Source organism: Topomyia yanbarensis, chromosome 2, assembly GCF_030247195.1.
Source record: "Topomyia yanbarensis strain Yona2022 chromosome 2, ASM3024719v1, whole genome shotgun sequence".
Classification (NCBI taxonomy): domain Eukaryota; kingdom Metazoa; phylum Arthropoda; class Insecta; order Diptera; family Culicidae; genus Topomyia; species Topomyia yanbarensis.
The window spans coordinates 87,840,444-87,847,483 of NC_080671.1; the positions used below are offsets into that span (position 1 = coordinate 87,840,444).

The following is a 7,040-nucleotide window of genomic DNA, read 5'->3' on the forward strand; positions in this document are numbered from 1 at the left end:
TCATTTAGTAGAACAACTGTCAGTTTGTTGGTTGAATTTAATTTGGTTTTTTTAAATTTAAAAATCAGAAAAGAATAATTAAGGTTTAAGAATGATATGAGTGTACTCGTGAGGACACCCGCTATCAGTACATATGAAACACTGACATAATTTTTCCAAATTAAAGATCCCGATTGGCGCCATTTTGAGTTCCATGATGGCGACTTCCGGTTACTACAAAATATTGAAAACCATCATCAATATGGGTGTCAATTAAAATGTAGTGTTTAGTAGAAGGCAAAAATTAATGATTGGTGCCATTCCGAAATCCAAGATGGCGGCTTCCGGTTGCCACAAAACACTGAAAATCACACCCAAAATGGTAGGTAGTTATTAGAAGAAGGCGAAAATTGATGATTGGTTCCATTTGGAAAACCAAGATGGCCGCTTTCGGTTATCACAAAACACCGTAAACCACCATCAATATGGGTGTCATTGGAAAGGTAGTAATTAGTAGAAGCCAAAAATCGACGATTGGCGCCATTTTGAAATCTAAGACGATTGACTTGGTTTGTTTGATAGAGCCCATCAAACAAATTTTCATGCAAGAGGTGACAGAATGGGGTCAATGCACTTAAAAAATCGGGGGTAGACTGAATCAGGCACAGACAATATCGGTGGCTGATAATATCGGATCTTCCCTATATTTCTAAGTACTTCGATAGTACCATTAAAAATAACTATGTTTCTAGAATCATCCATTTCGTAAACTAGCATTCGGTGAAATGGAAATCATCGTACTGACGCTCTTCCTTTTTTCAAATCATCTATCTATTGCTTTTAACCCTTTCATTCCCAAAGTTTTTCTTGTGCATGTAGGGTTTCAAAACTATTTTTTCTTGAAAACAGTGATGTTAAGAAACACGAATTCTTTTTTCATAAAGATAGGAGCTTCCCTCGCAGCACTAGAAGCTGCTCAATTTCTACCTTCTAATGGTCAATACAATTCCCCTAGAATATTCGATTTGAAACAGATTTTGCTTAGTGACCGCACCCCACAACCCATAACTCTGGAATCGGAAATCGGATCGAGATGAAATTTAATAGCCATTTAAGGGGATAAAACACCTTTCATTTGAGACCAAGTTTGGTCGAATCTCCGAAAAACCAATGAGACTGTAACTCTTAATTTGGATACTTCCGCCGGGGCTTCCGGAACCGACGATGGTGGCCAATGTGACCAAAGAGACTTTGAATGGCTGTTAGTGACCTAGTACTACAAATCTAAGTAGATGTGGCACCAGTTTGAAAAAGTTTTCACCTTTATACATTCATTACAGAATTTTTTAAAATCAACATTTTCTGCGTGATCGTACTCTTCACTCTGTAACTCCGGAACCGGAAGTCAGATCCATTATAAATTCAATAGCAGCCTACAGGATACACGTTTCATTTGAGACTAAGTTTATGAAAATCGGTTCAGCCATCTCTGAGAAAAGTGAGTGAGATTGTGGTCACATACACACAGAGAATTGACGGACTGAATCGAATGGTATATGTCACTCGAGCCTCCGGGTCTCCGTTGAAAAGACGGTTTTCAGAGCAGTTTTTCTATTGAGAAAGGCAAAACGTAAATCGTACGAACAAGTTATAGCAAATAGTGATACATTTAACACTTTTATAATGAGTGGCTCATGTCCCTTCAGATTTGACCGCACTTACCGCTTGATGACGTCCCAGTTTGATATTTCTTTTGAGTGGTTTGAGAAAACTGAGAAAACGAAAATCGTCAACGCAGGCCTGGATACGGTTAAAGAAATATAAACAAATTTTGGTAGCCTCGCATCGTTTTCCGGAGCAGTTGGATATGTAAGGATATTTATTATTTTAAATCTAGTCCTGTAATTTAATTCTATTAATCGAATCGTATATTTAAAGCATTGTCATCAATACCCCCAGGGTTGCAAAATTGATTCGGTTCTGTGACTCCGAATCTAAAGAATATGGCGTGCGACATCGAAGAATTTATTCCGTGCATTTTAGGTCGTCTTGTTTCAAACACCTATTAAATCTATCTAAAGGGAAAATGTTGCAAAATTACACAAACTAAAAATTAAAAATTGACGCGTTTCGTTTTGCAGATGATGATCGAGTTGCACTTTTTGTTGCCAACGAACGGAAAACAAATAAATAATTGAAGAAATTTTTCTCCTCAAAATATTTGGTAAGTAAATAAGAACAGTTTTGCATGTAATATAAGTTGTTATCAAGGGCGTGGAAACGACATTTATTCACTATTACTTGTGGTTATACTGGAAGATAAACTAATGGCGTTTTCGTTTTTGACTCTGCACTACACCAGTGTAGTCGGTGCTACACTCATTCAAACCTGAGTGTAATCAGTCTATCTCTTTTTTTGCACTACACCTGTGTAGCACCAAGAACAAACGAAAGCGCCATAAGACTAATTTAATTTCTACCACTTTTTATAGATTATTTCTGCTGCCTCTGCACTCCTTGCTGTCGTTCGATTCCGTTCACGTGGCTTCGACGTGCTGCCTCGAGGATCGGCAACTCGTTGGTAGCGAGCCGCGTGGCTTGTTTCGATATTCCACCTGTTGCTATGGGCCTTGGTTGCCTCTAGATGACCTCGCATCTGCGTGGTGACTTCAGGTATGGTTAAGATGATCGGTTGTGGTATAACGTATATATAATAACATTTTTTTTTTCAGGAAACTATTCAGTCATGTCAAACTGAGGCTTCCAATAGTCAACACCGGTGAAACAACGTCATCTCGGTTATTGACTTCAGATACATCGAGCAATACGGAACATTTGAACAAGACTGTAGCTTACCCGAGCTCCGAGCCACTACAATTCCATTTGACTTCAGTCATACCGGCTGGAATATAATATAGAATTCTGGCTGTCTAAGAGACAAGTATTTTAATTGTGCATTCATTTTTATTTGTTTTTTGTTGATGATTAATTCATTTCAAATATATTTGTAGTTGGAACTGTGGCCACATTTGCAATTATGGTGCCACTGACATATGAGCAAGCGTATGGGGGATAGACCACTAGTGAATAATTGTTCTTAAACCTGAGGGGTAACCACCCATATTGATGGTGGTTTTAAGTGTTTTGTTACCAGCCACCATCTTGGATTTCAAAATGGCGCCAATCATCAATTTTCACTTTCTACTAATTACTACCTTTCAAATGACCCTCATATTGATGGTGGTTTTCAGTGTTTTGTGGTAACCGGAAGGCGCCATCTTGGATTTCAAAATGGCACCAATCATCGATTTTTATCTTCTACTAATTACTACCTTTCAAATGACACCCATATTGATGGTGATTTTTAGTGTTTTGTGGTAACCGGAAACCGCCATCTTGGATTTCAAAATGGCACCAATCATCAATCTTTGCCTCCTACTAATTACTAACTTTCAAACGACACCCATATTGATGACGGTTTTCAGAGTTTTATGGTAACAGGAAGCCGCCATCTTGTATTTCAAAATGGTGGCAATCATCAATTTTCGCCTTCTAACAATTACTACCTTTCAAGTGACCCTCATATTTATGGTGGTTTTCAGTATTTTGTGGTAACTGGAAGCCGCCATCTTGGATTTCAAAATGGCACCAATCATCGATTTTTATCTTCTACTAATTACTACTTTTCAAATGACCCTCATATTGATGGTGGTTTTCAGTGTTGTGGTAACCGGAAGGCGCCATCTTGGATTTCAAAATGGCACCAATCATCGATTTTCATCTTCTACTAATTACTACCTTTCAAATGACACCCATATTGACGGTGATTTCTAGTGTTTTGTGGTTACCGGAAACCGCCATCTTGGATTTCAAAATGGCACCAATCATCAATTTTTGCCTTCTACTAATTACTAACTTTCAAATGACACCCATATTTATGGTGGTTTTAAGTGTTTTGTGGTAACGGGAAGCCGCCATCTTGGATTTCAAAATGGCGCCAATCATCAATTTTCGCCTTCTACTAATTACTACCTTTCAAACGACACCCATATTGATGGTGATTTTCAGTGTTTTATGGTAACCGGAAGCCATCATCAATTTTCGTCTTCTAACAATTACTACCTTTCAAATGACCCCCATATTGATGGTGGTTTTCAGTGTTTTGTGGTAACCGGAAGCCGCCATTTTGGATTTCATAATGGCACCAATCATCAATGTTTGCCTTCAACTAATCAATACCTTTCAAATGACACCAATATTTATGGTAGTTTCAAGTGTTTTGTGATAACCGGAAGCCGCCATTTTGGATTTCAAAATGGCACCAATCATCAATTTTCGCCTTCAACTAATCAATACCTTTCAAATGACACCCATATTTATGGTAGTTTCAAGTTTTTTGTGGTAACCGAAAGCCGCCATCTTGAATTTCAAAATGGCGCCAATCATCAATTTACAGCTTCTACGAATGGCTACTTTTCAAATGATACCCATATTGATGGTTGTTCTTAGTGCGAATGCCAAGCATCCATATAATATATATTGGAAGCCTATATTTTGGGTTATCCGAACGTTACAGAAATTTTGGGTTATCCGCTCGTTATAAATTTTGGGTTATGCGCTCAGTACTCAAACTTTGGGTTATCCGCTCTTTACTCAAATTTTGGGTTATCCGCTCAGTACTCAAATTTTCGGTTATCCGCTCAGTACTCAAATTTTGGGTTATCCGCTCAGTACTCAAATGTTGGGTTATCCGCGCGTTACTCAAATGTTTGGTTATCCGCTCGTTACTCAAATTTTGGATTATTTCATCGTTACTTAAACTTTGGGTTACCCGCTCTGTACCCAACGCTTGGGTTATCTGTAACCCAAACTTTGGGTAGTCCTCACACTACCCAAAATTTAAGTTCAAAGCTTGTTACCCAAAAGTGAGGAGATGCACTTTAGTCCATTTTGGGTAGGATTCTACCCAAAATTAGGTAACGGCCGGTAAGCGTGTACATACTGGCAGCAAAAGTTATGGCTATGTTTACTCGGGATTGCCTATCTCACGTTCTCCAGCGGAATTCGGAGTGACCTTTAAGGTCTATCCGCACTAGACCGATCCGATCCGATCCGACCCGACTTTTTCATCTTCGGATTCGCTCGGTTTGTTGATGTGATAGTGTTGGTAGGATGTCGGGCATCCGACGCAAAAAAGAATCGTTGCCAACGATATTCCTTGAAAAGACTCTCCGACTTTTTTCTGCTTCTCCACCGACTCGAACACAGAGAGAGAGAGAGAACGCGCGAGGGAACCAAAGCAGGTAAAATGATTCCTCTGCTGGTGTGGGACTGCATGTCGTCCACCCAGAAGGGAAAAATATTTCGTCAATCACTTTTGCTTCTACCCATGCTTGAACGGCTTGAACAGAGGCGCGTCTGAGAGAATCAAAGCGAACAGATTGGTTTGCCAATCTCCTGGACGGCCCACGCGGATAGCTGTTTTTTCTTCCAATTTTGCTTTCATGTTATTTTTCTGTTTTCGAGCGGGTCCCGGTTGTATAGCGGGCCGTACACGTTCAATACTTTTATCAATACTAAACAGTATTGATTAAAGTATTGTACGTGCAATGTGGTTGACGTATTGAAGTAATATAGTCAATACTGGTATTGACAAAAATATTGAACGTGTAAAGCGGCCCTTACACGTTCAATATTTTTGTCAATACCAGTATTGACGATATTGTTGCAATATTTCAGTCCCGTTTGAAATCCACATCGTCAATACAACTTTTTTCCTTTACACGTACAATACTTTTGTCAATACTCTCTAGTATTGACAAAAATATTGAACGTGTAAGGGCCGCTTAAGGGCCGCTTATGTTGTAGACAGGTAGGAATGTTTTCGATTTGTTGGTAAATTGGGGCCCGTACACGAGGCGTTAGTAATGTCATTACTGGCTAGTAATGTCACTTTTATTGAACGACTAATGATGGAATACTTAATAATGACACTTTTTATGAACTGACAGCGTTTTGGGTTACAACCTGACTCCGTTTCGGCGTCAAGCAAAAACGACATTAGTAGCATTTCTCCAGTGGATACAGAACAGTGTTCTGTATCTACTATTTTTCCACATGCATGAAATATCGAGACAGAAAAAATTAGCAACAACAAAACGTTTTATTGCATGTCAAACTTGAAGAATCATTGCTTAGAACTAAATATGGGTTTCCTGGAAATAGTTATTAGATTGACTTAAATTCATCTACTTATATCTTCAACACTTATAGAACGGATAACGTAATACAATCAAATAAATCATTACTAATTCTTTCAAAACATGTAGTGTACTGTTACTAGGTACATAAAAATAAATCATAAGATACGGTATTAGAAGGAATTTGTAATTATATAAATGACATTAACAAGGAAGTTAAATGGGGCTTGTACACAGAATTATCACATAATTAAAAATTGTGGTTAATTTTGATCTAGATCAAGACTAATCGTTCATAGCTGATTAGTATTTAACCGGGAAACATGAGAACAATCTCTAGACAACGGGGGACGCTTTCAACCAGCTTACAATATCGCTCGATTTAAATTAACAGCTCTCTAACTTCAAACCATGATCACTCAGATTTTTGTTAGTTAGTTAGTTAGTAAGACTTCTCAGAAGCTCGTGGGACATGCCATACCTAAAGCTTGAAGAGGTTTTTTTGATATTCGTCACTTTTCTAATTCTGTAAGTTTTTCTCGTTGAAATTAACTGTTAATTCCATGAAATGCACTTGGCATTTTTTACGTTTGATAGAATTTCATAAAATTTACAGACGCCCCCTGATGTTTAAAATATTTTCCATAAATTCATAGAATGTTCGTGGAATTTCGTGAACTTTCCAGAGATTCTTCAGATATTACTTAATATCGTAGGATTTTCTTGAAGTTCAGTACAGCTTGACTAATTCACCGCAGTGCACCGATAGCTAGGGGCAGATCACTCTAAGAATGTATAACATATTTGCATCAAATTAGAAAAAATGCATTTAATTTCCATTTTTGAATCAGCTTGCACTCC

At 38.1% G+C, this 7,040-nt stretch overlaps 1 long non-coding RNA gene across 2 annotated transcripts; it reads left to right on the forward strand.

The window, feature by feature from the left end:
* Positions 1-632: 632 nt before the first annotated feature.
* LOC131678771 (uncharacterized) lies at positions 633-3,151 on the forward strand. Of its 2 annotated transcripts, XR_009303735.1 has the most exons (4): positions 633-1,848; positions 1,918-2,203; positions 2,472-2,652; positions 2,712-3,151. It is a non-coding gene; the product is annotated as an uncharacterized LOC131678771 (long non-coding RNA). The 2 variants fall into 2 exon arrangements; XR_009303734.1 differs by having other exon boundaries at positions 633-2,203; positions 2,712-3,149.
* Positions 3,152-7,040: the final 3,889 nt, after the last annotated feature.